Source organism: Pleurodeles waltl, chromosome 7 (assembly GCF_031143425.1).
Source record: "Pleurodeles waltl isolate 20211129_DDA chromosome 7, aPleWal1.hap1.20221129, whole genome shotgun sequence".
NCBI lineage: Eukaryota > Metazoa > Chordata > Amphibia > Caudata > Salamandridae > Pleurodeles > Pleurodeles waltl.
Window position 1 is genome coordinate 1,470,935,836 of NC_090446.1, and position 18,795 is coordinate 1,470,954,630.

The window sequence follows — 18,795 nt, forward strand, 5'->3', positions numbered from 1 at the left end:
CAGCTCACTACAAATGACAATGAGGCTTAATATGACTTTGGCAAACGGAAAAACCTGTCCGCTGAAGTCCCGACAGGTAGATTGCCGCCAGTGTGGCATCTCCTCCGGGCCCATTACAAGTTTCCCACTGGTTCAGCGGGTGGAAGGACAGTGTCAAGTGCTAAGCAGACAGTGAACTTTGTGACGGGGCTGGCCAGGGGGACCTCTGCGCTGCCCATACCAAGTGCATGGGCAGTGCAGATGCCCCCCTGAGGCACCCTGCACCCCGTCTCTGCCAGCCTTTTCATGGCGGGGTTACGGCCATGAAATTTCTGGCAGAGAAGGGGTCGTAATCCCCAGGGTGGCACTACCTGTAGCACTGCCCTGGCTGATTAGAACCACCAGCACTGCCAGACTGTCGTGTCATTGAAATCTGGCAGTTCTGGGGGTCCGACTGCCACGGTTGTAATATGGCGCTTGGACCAGCACATTGGCAGTGGTCTGGCCAACCACTGTGACCACCAGGGACATAATGAGGCCCAATATGTGTACCTGTCACATAAGGGAAATCAGCAAATACAATGTGAACATGGCCCTGGCCCAATGTCACAGTCAACTATTGGAGGTAGGTGTCACAATACAACCACTAACATTGTCTCGCCACATCAGCAGGTTGTGCTGCCACTGCAACTGCTACTGCTACTACAGAAACCACAGAGGAGACTGCCACTACCCCCATGGATGAAGCCCTAAGTGAGGAGAACACTTCTGGACCACGGGACATTGAGGACAGTTCTGGGTCATCCCGGCAACCTCACATCGATGAATCGCTGCCCGGTGGCCTCTACATCGCAGGCAGCCAGTCGCCCCCACACCTCCATCCCAACAACATTCACAAACATCTTGAGCCCCCCCCAGTCCAGGTTCCTGAGTCACAACCTGCTAACCCTGACAATGATGAACCTGGAACCAGTGGAAGGGGGCAAGCTGCACCAAGGGTGCAGGCATGTTGTGGTAGGGTGCATGGGAGGGATGGTGTAGTACAGCGGCAAGAGGTTGCTGGTGATGCCCCTGGCCAAGATACCATCAGCCAGGTCTTGGAAGCCTACCAACAGTCCCAGGCATGATCGGACAGGTACTCACCAAACTCAGGGAAATCAAGGAGCTACAGAGGGATTTCCATTATGAGATGTGGGAACAGTGGGAGGCCCACAATTCCAACATGGCATTCCTAACAGGGGTGCTGAGGTTCACTAACAGTACCTGAGCAGGGATAACCAACAACATCCCATCCCTTCCTTTGGCTCATCCACACCAGGTACTTCATCTGTGCAAGGCTCTGCAAGGCAATCAATGCCAGGGGAAGCATCCATCTCAAACAAACCTGCCTCTGTAGTTTCTGACCCCCGGCAAGCAGGGACATCCTGCCAAGCATCCAGGGGGTGCGGCTGGCAAGACACCAACCACTGCAAGCGAGTGACCACTTCCTGATGTCACTCCTTTGTGTGCTACGGACCGACTCTGTTGATTGTTCCCTAACCACTTTCTATTTTCCATGGTAACAGGACACTGGACTCTGGACCTCAAATGTTGTGACTTCTACTCTATAGTTTGCATCCACCATGACTGATCCCTTCACCTTACAAATGTTTGTTTTTTCCATTATCACTATTGAGTTCTGTAGTAATGTAAATAAGCACACCCATCACGATAAAACTGCCTACTACCTCTCTTTTTTTACTGTCTGGAATGCTGAATGCCCATCACATGTAATGTAGATGATTAAGACATAAGGAGGCAATAGATGGAGGGAGATGTCTCAGGTAGTGTCATGCTGAAGATGACTAGCAACACAATGTCACAATTGTCTAATCAGAGCAAATGTTTTATTGTACTGTGTTCAACATTAGATGTTAAGAATAGCGGCAAAGTCATAGCCAAGAACGTCGTTGCCCTATGGAGTCACACCAGGTATCCTATTACTACTGTGCCCCAGACCACACCAGAAAGGGCTTGCAAGACCTTTTCCCGTAGATTAGGCTAACAGGGAATGGGATGTTGTCTCCAGTTTGACCTTTATCACATGCCAAAACCAGGCCTGCCAACTTAACATATGTGATGGCAAAGACAGAGGGCAGTACAACAGAGCCTGAGCCCAGGCCCTTCCCATAACAATGAGCAAGCATCTGGTGGAATGTCACAAACCTCTTTCAGTGTTGTGGCACAGGCACACTGGCCTGCAATGAGGAAACACAATGATAGCCACAAAGAGGTCATACAGGATTAATTTCAACACAATGTAAAAGTAGAATGAATGGATTGCACAGGGTGACATGTTACACAGCCACATGATCACACATATGAGACCATTAGACTAACACATCATGGCAAACAAGTCTATTGTTTAGCCAAGATTCCTGTCCTCTCACTGTCCAGGCAGCTGGGGGATAGGACTAATACTCCCCAAATCTGCAACCAACATTATCTGGATTAATCCATGTCCAGTTCATATGTCAGACCAGTAATACCTACTTGCCAACTACACAACTCTGAAATGCCCTCATGAGGATGGCACGGTGAAGGCACCTGAAAGGAAAAAGTGACCTATAAGGAGTTTAGGCAGATAAAGGCATATATAAGACACACACCTCATTTCAGACTTCAGTTGTTTCACTGGCAGTGCAATGTGAGTGCCCCAAACAAAGGAGATCATCAAGAGAGTGACATCTTCAAGGCTGATGTCACCGGTGTCAACGACCGGTATCAACAACCATGAAGGGTTTGAGTATACAAAGTCCCCTGCAAGGGAATGCAACATGTGTGCAACCATGAGTCCCAAGCATCGCCTCACTAGCAGCAGACATAGAATACAAACACACATGACATATGTTACTTACCAACCAGCCAGGTCTTCTCTGGGTACAGTTGTGTCATCAGCTGTGGAATAGCACTGTTCTACATGATAAAGGCATCATGGACTGAGCTCAGGCATAGGGCATATATTTGGGAAATGTAGAGGTCCACCAAACAAACTACTTGGACATTGATGGAACAGTAGTTCTTCCTGTTCTGATAGACCTGTTCATTGCCATGCGGTGGAACCAAGGATACATGGGGACCATCAATGGCTCCCACTACATGTGGAAATGTGTGCCAAACCATAGAACTCTGCCTTTACATGGGCAAAATCCTCACTTTGAGGAAACCGGATGTTGCTGTCCAGGTGTTTCAACACTGCTGAGAGGACATCCTTCAAGACCAGACTGAACATAGGCTGGGACATCCCAGCAGTTACGGCCACAGTATTTCAGAAGGACCCTGTGGCCAGGAAGTGCAACACTGACATGACATGTGCAATGGGTGGTATGCTATTTGGATGACTGATGGCTGGCATCAGATCTGGCTCCAACTGAGGACAAAGGCGGTCATTCCAACATTGGCGGTAAAAGGCGCTTACCGCAGTGCAGAAGACCGCCAAAACACCGCCGCGGAATTCCACCACAGCTATTATGACCCACATCTCGGAATCCGCCAAAAGTCAGACACCCACACAAGTCCGCCACACCAAAAGTCAGTGATAAACTGGCAAAAACAAAACCTCTATTGTCACGCCAACAGAAATACGCCCACACTATCACGACACACGAATCCACTCGGCGGTCTTTCAACCGCGATATTCCATTGGCGGTACACTCCGCTGCGCTCAAAATACACACACATCTCCAAAACACAGCCACATTGGACAATTCAAAATACACACACCTGATACACATACACATACCACTCCCACAAACCCAATACAATATAAAACACACACCCACATCACCCACAAATCCCTACGACCAAAAATTCAGAAAGAAGGCCAGAGAGAGACAGCACCAGCAAGAACAACAGCATTCACAGGCACACAACACCATCACCCACACAACTTCCACGTACCTCACACAACACACCACTACATATCACCACACTTATCACCACACACTCCACCCCACTCATCACCTACACCACCCCATGGCACGGCAAAGACACCCCAGGTTCTCGGAGGAGGAGCTCAGGGTCATGGTGGAGGAAATTGTCCGGGTAGAGCCACAGCTATTTGGATCACAGGTGCAGCACACCTCAATTGCAAGGAAGATGGAGCTATGGCAAAGAATAGTGGACAGGGTCAACACAGTGGGACAACACCCAAGAAATCGGGAGGACATCAGGAAGAGGTGGAACGACCTACGGGGGAAGGTGCGTTCCGTGGTCTCAAGACACCACCTGGCGGTTCAGCGGACTGGCGGCGGACCCCCACCTCCTCCCCCACAACTAACAACATGGGAGGAGCAGGTCTTGGCAATTCTGCATACTGAGGGCCTCGCAGGAGTAGGTGGAGGAATGGACTCTGGTAAGACAAAGCTTTACTATTACATCCCCCACCCTACCTGCATGCTATCACATACCCCCACAATCACCCTCACCCCCAGCACCCCAACTCCTCACATATGCCCCAACATCACAGCCACACATCCCAACACCAAGCCCTGCATGCAACAACAAAGCATGGGCACCCATCACCAAAGCATGCCCACTGCACATAGCCATACACCCCCCTAAACCATCATCACAAAAGCTCCCACACAGGAATGCTAGCACTGGGGTATACGGTCACCCACCCATTGCACACCATTACACACACAGATTTAATAAACATCCTTTTATACCCCTGCAGGACCCCTACCCAACGTCACCGGACAGGAGGGTCCACACATGTCCACACCACCAACAGAAGAGGCCCACAGTGATGACAGCACCTCTGTCCAACTGGATCTAGATGACCAGCCCGGACCATCGGGGACCTCTGGACAGTCGGTTCCTCTCACACAGGCACAGGCCACCACAGACCTTCCCCCCTCTGGAAACACCAGCACAGCACCCACCCAGCGGGCCCATACCCTACGTCCCCAGGACACGTCAATCAGCTGTGTGTCCACCACTACAGGAAACCCAGGATAACCCACCACTCCAACAACAACAGGGACCTGGAGGCAGTGGTAATGGGCACACAGTCCAGGGGATGGAGGCCCAGGAACACAGGGGAACTGGGAGGGCTGCTGTGCGACAGGGGGCGGACAGGCCAAGGGAACCCATTCTCTACGAGGCCCTCTCCTCCATCTAGGGAGCCTACCACCACTCCCAGGAGACGATGGCAATGGTACTGGCCAAGCTTCAGGAGACCCAGCGCATGCAGGAGCAACAGTATATGGGCTTCAGGGAGGAACTCAGAACCATCAGCTCCACCCTGGGCACCATTGTAGGGCTGATGAAGGAAGTACTCAACACCAGGAGGGACACTGTGACACTACAAGGGGCCCCTGACACTAGTATGGACAATGAGACAATGAACTGCCCACCACCTCCGCCGGCGCTAGTGGACAGGACGCCCCGCCACAGGACCACCACACCAGCACCACCACCCCCTGCAGAGGGAGAACCACCCCGCAAACGGTCCCTGAGATCTAGGACAAAGACAGAGCACGATGCCAAGACCCTGCCAAGAAATGAGACCACCCTGATTGTCATCCTACTGTCCCACTTTGTCACCCTGTCCATAATTAAACTGCCCCAGCTCCACTTCCTATGCCCATATGGGCAATGCACCTGTGAGACTAATAGACTGGACTCTGCCATGGACATTCCTCCACCATCACCCCTCACCATTTCACTACCCCCTCCAATATTGAGCATTTAAATAAACACACCTAAAGCACAAAATGATCTGGAGTCTGTCTGTGATTTCGAAATAGTGTATTAGCAATTACAGTGACAAAATAATTTTTAAATAGTAATGTCAACATACCTATGCCACACAGCTCTAGTCCATGAGGAATCTAAGCAGATGTCACACAGTGGGACCCACATCTGTGAAATCGTAAGGGAAAGTGACAACTCAGTGACCATACACTGGGTGAAAACGACAGACAGGAGAGAGGTAGTAGTGTCAACTTACATGCAGTAGGCAGGTTTGTATTCCTACCTGTGTCTCACTGGAAATATTGCAGGATCACTGAGTCCCTGTTGTGCATGTCTTCTTCCTCTGCTTCCTCCTCATCACTGTCCACAGGCTCCACAGCTGCAACAACACCGCCATCTGGACCATCCTCCTGCAGAAAAGGCACCTGGCGTCGCAAAGCCAAGTTGTGAAGTATACAGCAGGCCACAATGATCTGGCACACCTTTTTGGTGAGTAGAATAGGGATCCACCTGTCATATGGAGGTACCTGAACCTGGCCTTCAGGAGGCCGAAGGTCCGCTCGATCACCCTCCTAGTTCACCCATGGGCCTCATTGTAGCATTCCTCTGCCCTTGTCCTGAGATTCCTCACTGGGATCAGTAGCCTTGACAGGTTGGGGTAACCAGAGTCACCTGCAAATGGCGAGGGACAACTGTTAGACACACACTAACCTGGAGGGATAACCCCAGACCCAGACAACCATTCCCAATGACTTGCCTCCAGGTGCTCACCTAATAGCCACACACGGTGCCTCTGGAGTTGACCCATCACATAAGGGATGCTGCTATTCCGCAGGATGTAGGCGTCATTTACTGAGCCAGGGAACATGGCATTCACATGGGAGATGTACTGGTCTGCCAAACATACCATCTGTACATTCATAGAATGATAACTCTTCTGGTTTTTGTACACCTTTTCACTCCTGTGGGGGGGACCAAAGCCACATGTGTCCCATCAATGGCACCTATGATGTTGGGGATTTGTCCCAGGGCATAAAAATCACCTTTCACTGTAGGCAAATCCTCCACCTGAGGGAAAACGATGTAGCTCCGCATGTGTTTCAGAAGGGCAGACAACCCTCTGGACAATACGTTGGAAAACATAGGCTGGGACATCCCTGATGCCATGGCCACAGTTGTTTGAAATGACCCACTTGCAAGGAAACGGAGCACTGGCAGCACCTGCACTTGAGGGGGGATTCCTGTGGGATGGCGGATTGCTGACATCAGGTCTGGCTCCAACTGGGTACACAGTTCCTGGATTGTGGCACGGTCAAGCCTGTAGGTGATTATCAAATGTCGCTCCTCCATTGTCGACAGGTCCACCAATGGTCGGTACACCAGAGGATGCCGCCATCTCCTCACATGTCCCAGCGGACGGTGCCTATGAAGGACAACAGCGAGCACAGAGTCAACCAACTCAGAGGTACGTACCCACAGTTTACCCAGAACACCAATCATACACAAAAGGTGGCCTGTATGTGTGTTGAGTCTAGGCCTAGGTATGTGTGACGCAGTTGAAAATGAAGCCATGTGGGCCCCTGAAATGTCGGCTACCTGACCTCTAAAGTGGGACAATGGGATGTGAGGTAACTGCGCTGGCATTGTACACCGTTGCGGTAGGCGGTCGAAGACCGCGGCGCAATGCTGCATTGGTTAACATTGGACCCTATGGGTCCAAGGAGCCAATAACGATGTACGCCGGCAGTGACGGTACGCACCGTCGTGGACGTGACCGCCACTTTTCATCTGTTCAATCACTCGATACCTGATCTTCGACAGGAGAGGACCTAGACTGCAAGTGCTGCTGTGACCTCGGTCTGGAAGAGACAATGGCTCGTGCGTCTGGGGAAAGGGCCCCTGCCTTCACATCGGAGGAGTTGGAGAAGCTCGTGGATGGGGTCCTCCCCCAGTACACGCTACTCTACGGTCCTCCAGACAAATAGGTAAGTACACAGGGAGCATGTTGTATGGGCTATGACTGTGTGGAGAGGGCTGGATGTAAGAAGGAAGGGGGCAGAGTGCTGTGTGCATGAAAGACGGTGAATGCATGTGCCACATGGCAAGGGTAGGGATGGGGGCCAATTACTTTGACGGAGCAGTTGGTAATTACTTCTCTTATTCCCCTGTACATTTCATGTAGGTCAGTGCCCACCAGAAGAAAGATATTTGGCATGCCATCGCCAAGGACGTCCGGACCCTGGGGGTCTACCACAGACGGAGCACCTACTGCCGGAAAAGATGGGAGGACATTTGCCGCTGGAGCAAGAAGATGGCAGAGGCTCAGCTGGGGATGGCCTCCCAACGTGGGAGGGGTGCCCGTAGCACCATGACCCCCCTGATGTTCAGGATCCTGGCAGTTGCCTACCAGGAGTTGGATGGGCACTTGAGGGCATCACAGCAGACCAAAAGGGGGTGAGTACACTCTCATTCTGCTGACTTTGCGCGCAGTGGAGTTGTCTGGTTGGGGGAGGAGGGCTGTGGGTTTCCCTAGGCCAGGGCAAGTTCCGTAGGCAAGGCCCCTCCGTAAGGCAGGCCATGTGGCACCCCAGCCCACCTCTGTAGAGTTCCAAGTACACCTAGTCATGCCCCTGTGTCATCTATGTGTTCAGATGTCGTCCATAGCCTTGTAGGCCATTTCCCAGGAACTGAACAGTGGAGCCCAAGAGCGCGGCGTAGTGCAAGGGGCTTCTGTGCCTGTCGTGTCCGCCAACGGTAGTGGTAATCCATGCACTCAACATGTCTTTCTTCTGCCCCCCCCCCTTTTGTGGTCTCCCTATTCTTGTGTGCATTAGCATCATCAGGCAGAGAAGCAGTGGCACAGGAGCACGAGGGAGCTGTATCCCACATGGCCCTGGAGCGCAAGACTACGGACTCCGAATTCACCAGTGGGAGGGAGGGCGAGGGGAGCTCCACGGCGGGGACAGGAGCTGACACCAGCGACACAGAGTCATCCTCTGATGGGAGCTCCCTTGTGGTGGCGGCAACATCTGTGCCCCCGCATCTACAGGTACAGCTGCCACCCCCCTCCAGCACCGCCTTCACAGCAACCCCTCAGCCTTCGCCTGTGCACGCTCACCCAGGAGGGTGGGCAGCACCTTCGCCCCAGGCACCTCAGGCCCTGCCCCTGTCACCCCTGCTGCCCTCAGTGAGGAGGCCATTGACCTCCTCAGGTCCCTCACTGTTGTGCAGTCTACCATTTTGAATGCCATCCAGGGTGAAGAAAGGCAGTTGCAACAAACTAATGCATTCCTGGAGGGCATTCATTCTGGTCAGGCGGCCCTTCACCAAGCTTTTCAAACTCTGGCCTCAGCACTGATGGCAGCCATTGTCCCCGTCTCTAGCCTCCCCCCTCCAACTTCCTCCACCCAGACCCAATCCCCTGTACCTCTGCCTATCCCAAGCACACCATCAGACCAGCCTGCACACACCTCAACACACAAGGGAAGCTCTGGCAAACATAAGCACCATACATCCCACAGGCACTCACGCAAGCAAAACACACATGCAGACACACCAACATCCACTGCCTCCACTGTGTCCCCCTCCTCGTCGTCTCCCTCCTCCCTCCCAGTCTCGTCTACACTCACACCTGCATGCACTACCTCTACAGCCACTTCGTCCCTCACAGCACACCCACCAGCACACCCCGCTCACGTGAAGTCACCACCCCGACTACCATTCACACGTCCCCTGTGTCCTCTCCCAGTGTCTGTGATGCCCCCTCCCAAGATACACAAACGCAGGCACACACCCACCCAACAGCCATCCACCTCACGACAGCCTCCAGCGCATGCACCTTCACCCAAAGTCACCAAACCAACACCTCCTACTACCACCACCTCTTCCTCCACTCCCAAACCCCCTCCAGCTACCCGTCCAAGTGTATCCAAAAAACTTGACCTTTTTCACACACCTCCCCCACCCCGTCCATCTCATAGGTCCCGAAGTAGCACCTCAGCCAAAACATCTCCGGCACCAGTGGTGCCTGTAGTCACCGGTATGTGGAGTGCAACGGCCACCAGGACAGCCAGTGTGGCACGGAGCCACAGCACAGACAGTCCCCCACCTGTGAAGCATCAGAAGTTGGCCAGTGCCCGGCGGGAGAGGGGGAAGCCTCCAGCCACCAAGGCCGCTCCCAGGGCTCCCAGTGGGAGTGTGGAGTCAGCTTTGACACCTTCCAAGGTGGGGGAGGGCCACAAGAAACCCGGCAAGTCTGACAAGAGCTTCACGGCGGAGAAGACTGCCATCATCCCCGCTGGCCAGGAGGCCCCCGCGAGCCCCAGCCCAGCTGCCCAGGAGGCCACCGCCAGCCCCAGCCCAGCTGCCCAGGAGGCCACTGCCAGCCCAAGCCCAACTGCCCAGGAGGCCATGAAGGACCGCCAGCAAAAGCCCGCTGCGCCATGGAGGACGGCCAGCAAAAGCCCCGCTGGGCCATGAAGGACCGCCAGCATAAGCCCCGCTGGTGGACCATGGAGGACCGCCAGCAAAAGCCCCGCTGGGCCATGAAGGACCGCCAGCAAAAGCCCCGCTGGGCCATGAAGGACCGCCAACTCAAGCCCCGCTGAACAGGGCACCGCCAACTCAAGCACCGCTGAACAGGGCACCGCCAACTCAAGCACCGCTGAACATGGCACCGCCAACTCAAGCACCGCTGAACAGGGCACCGCCAACTCAAGCACTGCTGAACAGGGCACTGACAACTCAAGCACTGTTAGCCCATTAGCGGTAGGGGCACTGACGCAACTGGGTCCATCACGGGGTGAGTGATGCACTCTGGGCACCAGTCCCCCTCCAGAACCAGTGGAGAGATCCATCCACTACCTCTGTCCTTCACAGGATAAAGCACTCTGGGCACCAGTCCCCCTCCAGAACCAGTGGAGAGATCCATCCACTACCTCTGTCCTTCACAGGATGAAGCACTCTGGGCACCAGTCCCTCTCCAGAACCAGTGGTGAGATCCATCCACTACCTCTGTCCTTCACAGGATGAAGCACTCTGGGCACCATGCCCCCTCCAGAACCAGTGGAGACTGTTATCCACTTGAGAGACTGTGGCTTTGCACTCCCCAGGATTGAACAGTGGGCAAGCCACCCACTGTAGAGACTTGAGAGACTGTGGCTTTGCACTCCCCAGGATTGAACAGTGGGCAAACCACCCACTGTAGAGACTTAAGAGACTGTGGCTTTGCACTCCCCAGGATTGAACAGTGGGCAAACCTCCCACTGTAGAGACTTGAGAGACTGTGGCTTTGCACTCCCCAGGATTGAACAGTGGGCATGTGGCCCCCTCGTGGATTTGGCGTTGTGCACTCAAGCGGCTGAGGTGCACCCCCTTTCCCTCCCCCTGAGGTGCCTGTTTTCTTGGTATCTGATGCCCCTGCAGTGTTCTCTCCGTCATGGTCGGGGATCTTGGGTGGGCCTCGCCCATACCGTGTGGTCCCAGTGTTCCACGGACTTTCTTTGTGCAGTACCTGGACTACTATGCCTGGTATTTATTTTGTACATGGTGTATGTATATATATGTTTCTGCCTACTTGCTTTTAATATATTCTGATGGTTACACTCATTTTCTTTGGTCTTTGCATTCTTCTGGGGGGGTTGGGGGGGGTGTAACTGTGATGTATTGATATGCATTAGTGTGTGTGTTGTAGTGGGTGAGGGTGGGGGTGTTGCGTGTGTGTGTCCCTGTTTTTTGCCTCCCCCCTCCCTTGTGTCGTAGGTGCAGTACTCACTGTGGACTTCGCCGCCGGCGTTCGTGCTCCTGGTAGAGGAGCAGGAAGACTATCGCAGGTAGGATTTGGAGTTCCGGTTCCATGGTGTCCTCGTTCCACGTGGAGTGTGTAGAGGTGAGCGTTTTCCCTTCAAAATTCCTGTTTCTGCCGTGTTTTTATCCACGGTGAATCCGCCCCGGAAAAGGTGGCGGATTGGCCGGTCATAATAGTGTGGGCGGTACATTGTCTGCCGCCTGTCTGTTGGCGGTGACCGCCACGCTGTTTGTTTGTACCACCATGGCGGTCTCAGTGTTAAAGTGGCTGTCTTTGTTGGCGGTTTCCGCCACGGTCGTAATTGCAATTTTTTTACCGCCGGCCTGTTGGCGGTCTTACTGCCGCTTTAACACCGCCCGCCAGGGTTGTAATGACCACCCAAGTTCCACAATGGTCTGTCTATCCAGGCAGTATATCTGAATTACATGCCTGTCCTCCATGGCCTGCAGATCTGACTGTGGACAGTACACAGGAGGTTGTCTGATCCTTCTCCTCCCAGGGTAACCATGTCGGACAAAAGGAGAATATGGCCATCTTTCATTGTGTCCCTTGCAATTTACATAATACACATCATATGTGAACTGTGACATGTCATGTGATTCACTGAGGACATGATACACAGCACATATCACTGCTAACAAATACACATTTGTTACACATTACGCCCTTGTTTTTCCCCATATGTGTACACATCATCCATCTGGCAAGCAACAATATGTGCATGTAACTTGCCACTTGGACTGTGACTCAATGCCCAAATCCTAGATTGCTCATGGGGGAGGAGGTGGTGGCAGTGCCCCCAGTTATGTTGTCATATGTGGTGGACCACATACCAATATGATTAATAAAACGAGTGACCTACCTGACAGGAAAAGGCCAGCAGTCAAGAATCACCAGGACAGGAAATTGTGATGCATTAAAAATAGCATTTAATTGCATTGCATGCCTCTAAAATGGCGACTGCCTGACTTGCTCCACTAGATATTCTGAACTGCCTGCGACCACTGTCAGGAGTCGCCATGGAGGTAGGCGAATGCTACCGCGGCGGACACTGCCATAGGATACTATTGCTGCCTGTGACAGTCTTTGGCCAATGGCAGTTTCTGCCGGCAGTGATGGTCGCGTACGTGGCAAACATGTTCACCATATTCTGCTCAATCCCTCACTTGACTCCTGACACTGGTGCCAGCAACAACTCCACTAACTGTGCTGCTGTGTACTGCCTCTGGGAGAAATCAGGCCAGGTCGTACAGGTGATAGGGCCCCTGCCTTCTCACCAGAAGGGCTGGAGAAGCTGCTGAAGGAGGTCCAACCCCTGTATGGACAGCTCTATATTGCCATGTTCACACTTTTCTCAGTGCTTCTACTTATCTTAGCTTTAGTTAGCCTAGGCTTAGGCCCAAGTTGTCATACTGTGAAGTAGGTGCTGTCAATGTGCATTAATGGGTGAGTCAATGGGCATGTTTCTATGTTAAGTGACAAGTTTGGAGTCCTGAGACAATGTGGTGAGTGTGTATTGAGTGTTCCCTGACCCAACTTGTGCTGGGTGCACATGACGTGGTGAGGTGTCATAACAGCCATTCCCAGGCAACTCTTGCCAGAAGATGTTATCAATGTGGGGTCAGATGTAATTGCATGCCAGCAGGAGGGATGAATGCATGTTGTATGTGTCGGTTGTTCACAATTTGATCTCTGTCTATGTTGGCACAGTAATTTGAGGACACATTTGAGCTTGGTGGACTGTTGTTCGGATGCCAGGTAATGACTCACTGGGGCATTTGGATGTAGGCTACATGATTTACTGTGATGCATGTGATTGTTGGATATGGTGTTTTGTGTAGGTCTGTCTGCTCAATCTGCTGAGACCAGGGCCTTTCTATTTTTACTCACTGTATCTGTCGAAATCTTGGCTGGTATCAATTCGATTCCCTTTTGCAATGTAAGTGTGACACTGTGCTCCCACCCTGTATCCCCTCACAGCATGTGCCTCAGTGCCAATATGCAGCTTCTTGAGGCTCTGTCCACTGATTAGTATGGGAATAGCACTGGGGGAAGGGTTGTGATCTGTCACTGATGTGCTCTTATTATCTTTGACAATGTTTGTTACATAACCTTGACAGTCCCGTGATCCCACAGCCCTGCTGTCTTTTTCATCCATTCTAATGTGTCATGTGGAGGGTGCTTGCATTTTGGTCATTGCACATCTGCAAACTGTGTGTTGTTAACTGATGTGCCATGACATCGGACTCTTATGTTTGGGCATATAGTGGGACATGTACAATGCATGGCCAGGTTTCTCTTAAGGTACTCTATGTTTAGTGAACATACATGTGTGGAAGTGTGTATTGTAATGTGACACACAGACCACCACCCCCTGAAGTAGCAGGTACCTGCATCTGTATCTGCACATGTCCACATATGGACAGGCTTGACTCTTAGTGTGCCAACATGTCACTCCCTTCATTGTGGTCCAGGCATCATGGGTCAGCCTGTAGGCTGTCTGTGACCTGTAGGAATTGTATTCAGTGGGCGTAGTTCGTTGCATGGTTTACCTGTTACTTGACGCATTGTGTGATGTGTTCCATAGTGTTCCTGGTCAATATCATGTTGCTAGTTCATGTTCCACAGAAGTCACAGTTGGCCTACCTAGTCAGTGCAGGGCCTGAGTGGGGCGGGGGGATGTAGGGCCCTCTATTGGGGAGTGTTTGTCATGTCCCTGTGCCCAATGACTGCTATGTGACAGGTAAACAGGATGGTCAAGGCAGGATGTTCTTAGCTTGGTGAACTGACATGTATGTGACTCAGCCATTTGGAATGGGACTTGTGGACATAATATACTGTCCTGTCTTATGCATCCATGCAGGTCAACGCCCATCAGAAGAAGAGGAGCTGGAAAGCCGTCGCCAAAAGGAGCGGACCCTGGGAGTCCACAGCTGACGGAGAGCCCAGTGTCGGAAGAGGCAGGAGGACCTGAGACGCTGGGCCCAGAAGATCGCACAGGTCTAGCTGGGGCTGTCCTCCCAACGAGGACAGGGTGTCCGTCGCACAATGACCCACCCTAATGGCCTGCATTTGGCGGTAACCTACCCAGCCAGTATTTTACTCAGATTTCTCGGTAATGCAATAATCACTACCCTTTAAATCCAAGGGATGTCTGCGCGTAGTATTATTCCTACTGTAACATGCTTCTTTTCTCCTTCTCTTTTTCTTTTGCAGGATTTCAGCTGTAGGATGACTTGATCCAAAGGAAGGCTGCCAGGAACAGGAAGGAGGGGCGGAGTCAGAAGGCTGCAAACCGATCGGGAGCTGGAACCACACAGGTAAGGATCTTGAAGCCAAGCAATGAGAGGCACCATAAATGTGGTTCAAATGGGAAGTCTCTCACATGGCTTGACATGGGGAGCTGGGGAAGGAGTGATCATTCCCACTCAAGTGCTGGGAGCAGGGGAATAAGTCATTGTTCTATCTCAGGTGCTGGGAGCAGGCAATGTGCAAGGAGATGAGTCATGGATAGCACATTTTGAAGACATGTGAAAAACACACACTGCAGTAATATCATTGTACACTCTTTCTAGGTTACGATATACATGAAATCCGAAGATTATATGGAGAACACACAAAACATAAAAGTTCACTAGACTAATATAGAAATGTGCAGCCTGTGGGATCAATTAAGGCTACAGAGAGGGTTGCAAATAGTGCAGGATGAGCACGTTGTAACACCATCCCAACAAATACTCACCCACCATGGCATCTCCCCACACATCCACCCCCGCTGCCCCAGACACATAAACGCCCTCACTCACCCAACAGACACCCACCACACACACGCATACCTCCCACAAGAACGCACCCAAGCCATCCACTTCTTCACGTAAAACAACCGCTCCCTCAACATCCACATCCCAACCCCCTTCTAATGAATGTCCCCATATGTCAAAGAAAGGTTTCCTGTGTGACCTTGGTTTGACCCCTGTTTGTCCCCCGGTGACAAACCCACAAAGGACCTCAACCCTCTCCAAGGCCATCTCTTTCACCTCCAAGGCCTCACCTTTCCCCTCACAAGCATCTATATCCCTACCCCACCAAAAAGAAGCCCACCCCCCCAAAGAGGATCCCCCCTCCAAAGCCAAAACCCACCCACCCCCCCCTTCCTTGTCCCCTTTCATTTATTCCCTGAGGTGCCTGCCTGCCCCTTGATGCCCCTAACTGTGGAGGTTACATGGCAGTCAGGAGTCAGGTAGGAGCCCAACAATGTGCCTTTTGGGCAAACATTTTTGGACTTGCCTCTAGCCTTAGACTGTAGAAAGTTTATTGAATAAACCTGACCAGTTGTTGGTTTGTTGAGTACACCTTTGGCCTTCACTTCCTTGGCTAGCTTTCTGTTGTACCTGGCTGACATTGGTTGTGTGCCTATAGTTGTGTGTGTTTGGCCTGCTTGCTGCTCCATGTGGTGTTTTTTGCAGTATGTGAGTTTGTGTGCAGTGCTGTTGTCCACCAAGGGAAGGTTGTTTGTTGTGTGATGGGTATGTGTGTGTAGATGCAATATTGGTGTCATGGCATTATGTTGTGTTTGTTGTGGTATATGTTTCTTTTTGTGTTGTGCAATGTGGGCATGTATGGTGTAGGACTTGCCCCCCTGGTATAGCTATTGTCTACGTGTGGTGTGTGTGCTCTTGAGTTTTGTCAGTGCAGACATGGAGTGCATTAAGTTGTGATAGTTCCCTTTGTATTTGAGTGTGTATGTGTCTTTTTAGGTGTGGGTCCCTTGCAGCTGGTTTATATAGGTGTATATCCCATGGAGTGTGAGTTGTGTGTGCTGTGTTGCCCTTTTCTATTGTATGGCTGTGCATGACAAATGGTTTTTGTATTGCTTGTCCATGAGTACCAATTAGGGCCAATTCCTGTGCGCACTTTGTTTGAGGCCCTGTTCAGCATGACATGTGTCCCATTGAAGCCTCCTTCCATGTATGATCCTGATGCTCCTATCCCAGCTGTGCATGTATTGTTGTCATGGTGCGCTTTGCCTCTTTTTTCAATTTGTCTCTCTGTGTATTGTGCATGGCACTGTGCTTCCATTGTGCTATGTGTGTGTATGTGTGTGTGTTTGTGTGATGTGTGTGTCCATTATAGGGTTGTTTGATGGTGGTGTTGTTTGTGTGCCATGGCACATAGATGTATATGTGTGTTGTATGTGTGGAGAGTGTCTCCTTCCAGTGTTGGGTGTGAGTGTGTGGAATGTATTTGTATATGTACAGTATTTGTGTTGTTGTTGCTGAATGATGTGTGGCCTTCAGTGTCCCAGAGCCTGTACTATGTAACCATGCGCAAATGTGTAGTGTTGCTGTGCAGTGTGTGTGCTGACTGAAGTGTGCGTGTTGTGAATGTGTGGGTGTTTGTGTTGCAGTATGTGAGTGTGTGTGTGTGTTCAATGATAGGTATAGCTGCTGCCCGTGGCGTACCCCCCGCCAATCTGTTTGCCGGTGCGATGTGCTGTTTTTAAAGGGATGATGTTTCAGGTAGGTGTGTGTATACACGTTGCTGTCATACACGTCCGCATTGATTCTGTTGTCTTTAGCCGAGCAGGAGCAGTGACATGATGTTTTCAAAAGGATCCATTGTGGCTCTTGATATGTATGGCTGCTTGCAGGTGAGTGTCCCTATTTATAGTTTCTATTTCTACCAGCTTGTAGGTGGTGGTTAGACCGCCATGGTCACATTGGCGGTGTGCAACCTCGTAATGGGTCCAGCAGAAACATGGTCTCTGCCAGCCTGTTTGTGCTTCCAGGATACCGCGGCGGTCTGTGCTGCCTGGTGGTGGACCATGACCTCCCTGATGTTCCGGATCCTGGCGGTGGCCTACCTGGAGTTGGATGGGCGCTTGAGGGCATCACAGGAGCCACAAGGGGGTGAGTACACTCTCATTCAGCTGACTCTGCGCGTTTTACGAGGTGTCTGGGTGGGGGAGGTGGGCAGTGGGTTCCCCTAGGCCAGGGCAAACTTGGTAGGCAAGGTCCCTTGTGAGGCAGGCTTTGTGGCACCCCAACCCCACTAATGGTAAGAGCCATCTACACCTAGGCAGGGTCCTGTGACTTCCAGGTGTGTAGCAATTGGGCTTAGGCCTCGTACCCCATGGTCAGGTGAAAAATCTAGGAACTGTTAGTGCATGGCGTAGTACAGAGGGCTGCTCCCTGTGTGTTGTGTCCGCCAATGGTAGTGGTGTTGCATGCACTGAACATGTCTTTCCTCTGTCTTCTCCACCCCTCTTTTTGTGGTCTCCCTGTTCTTGTGTGCAATAGCATCATCAGGCGGAGGAGCATTGGCACTTGCTGCCCTCAGTGAGGAGGCTATTGACCTCCTGAGATCCCTCACTGTTGGGCAGTCTACCATTGTGAATGCCATCCAGGGTGTTGAGAGGCATTTGCAACAAACAAATGCATACCTGGAGGGCATTAATTCTGGCCAGGCAGCCCAACAGAGAGCATTTCAGGCTTTGGCCTCAGCACTGATGGCAGCCATTGTCCCTGTGTCCAGCCTCCCCTCTCCAACTTCCTCCACCCAGACCCAATCCCCTGTACCTCAGCCTATCCCAAGCACACCATCAGACCAGCATGCACACACATCAACACACAAGAGTGGACATGGCAAACATCAGCACCACACATCCCACAGGCACTCACACAAGCACCATACCCATGCAGACATACCAACATCCACTACCTCCACTGTGTGCCCCTACTCCACATCTCCCTCCTCCCTCCCAATCTCATCTCCACTCACAACTGCATGCACTACATCCTCATCCACTACCTCCATCACCAGCACGCCCATCACCACACACCGCTCACGTGCAATCACCACCCCCACTACCATTCACACATCCCCAGTGTCCTCTCCCAGTGGGTCTGTGAGCCCTCCTCCCAAAGTACACACCCGCAGGCACACACCCACCCAACAGCCATCCACTTCACAACAGCCTCTGGCCCATGCACTTTCACCCACATTCAGCAGACGTACACCTCCTACAACCACTACCTCTTTATCCACTCCCAAACCCCCTCCATCTACCCATCCCAGTGTGTCAAAGGAACGTTTCCTGGGAAGCATTGACCTCTTCCCTACACCTCCCCCCCCCGTCCTTCCCCCCTGGCCAGGCTTTCCAGGTCCCATTCCAGCACCTCAGCCACCAAATCCCCAGGCACAGTGGTGACAGCAACTGTGGGGTCATCGAGTGCGCCAACCATCAGGGCTGCCAGTGTGCCACGTAGCGA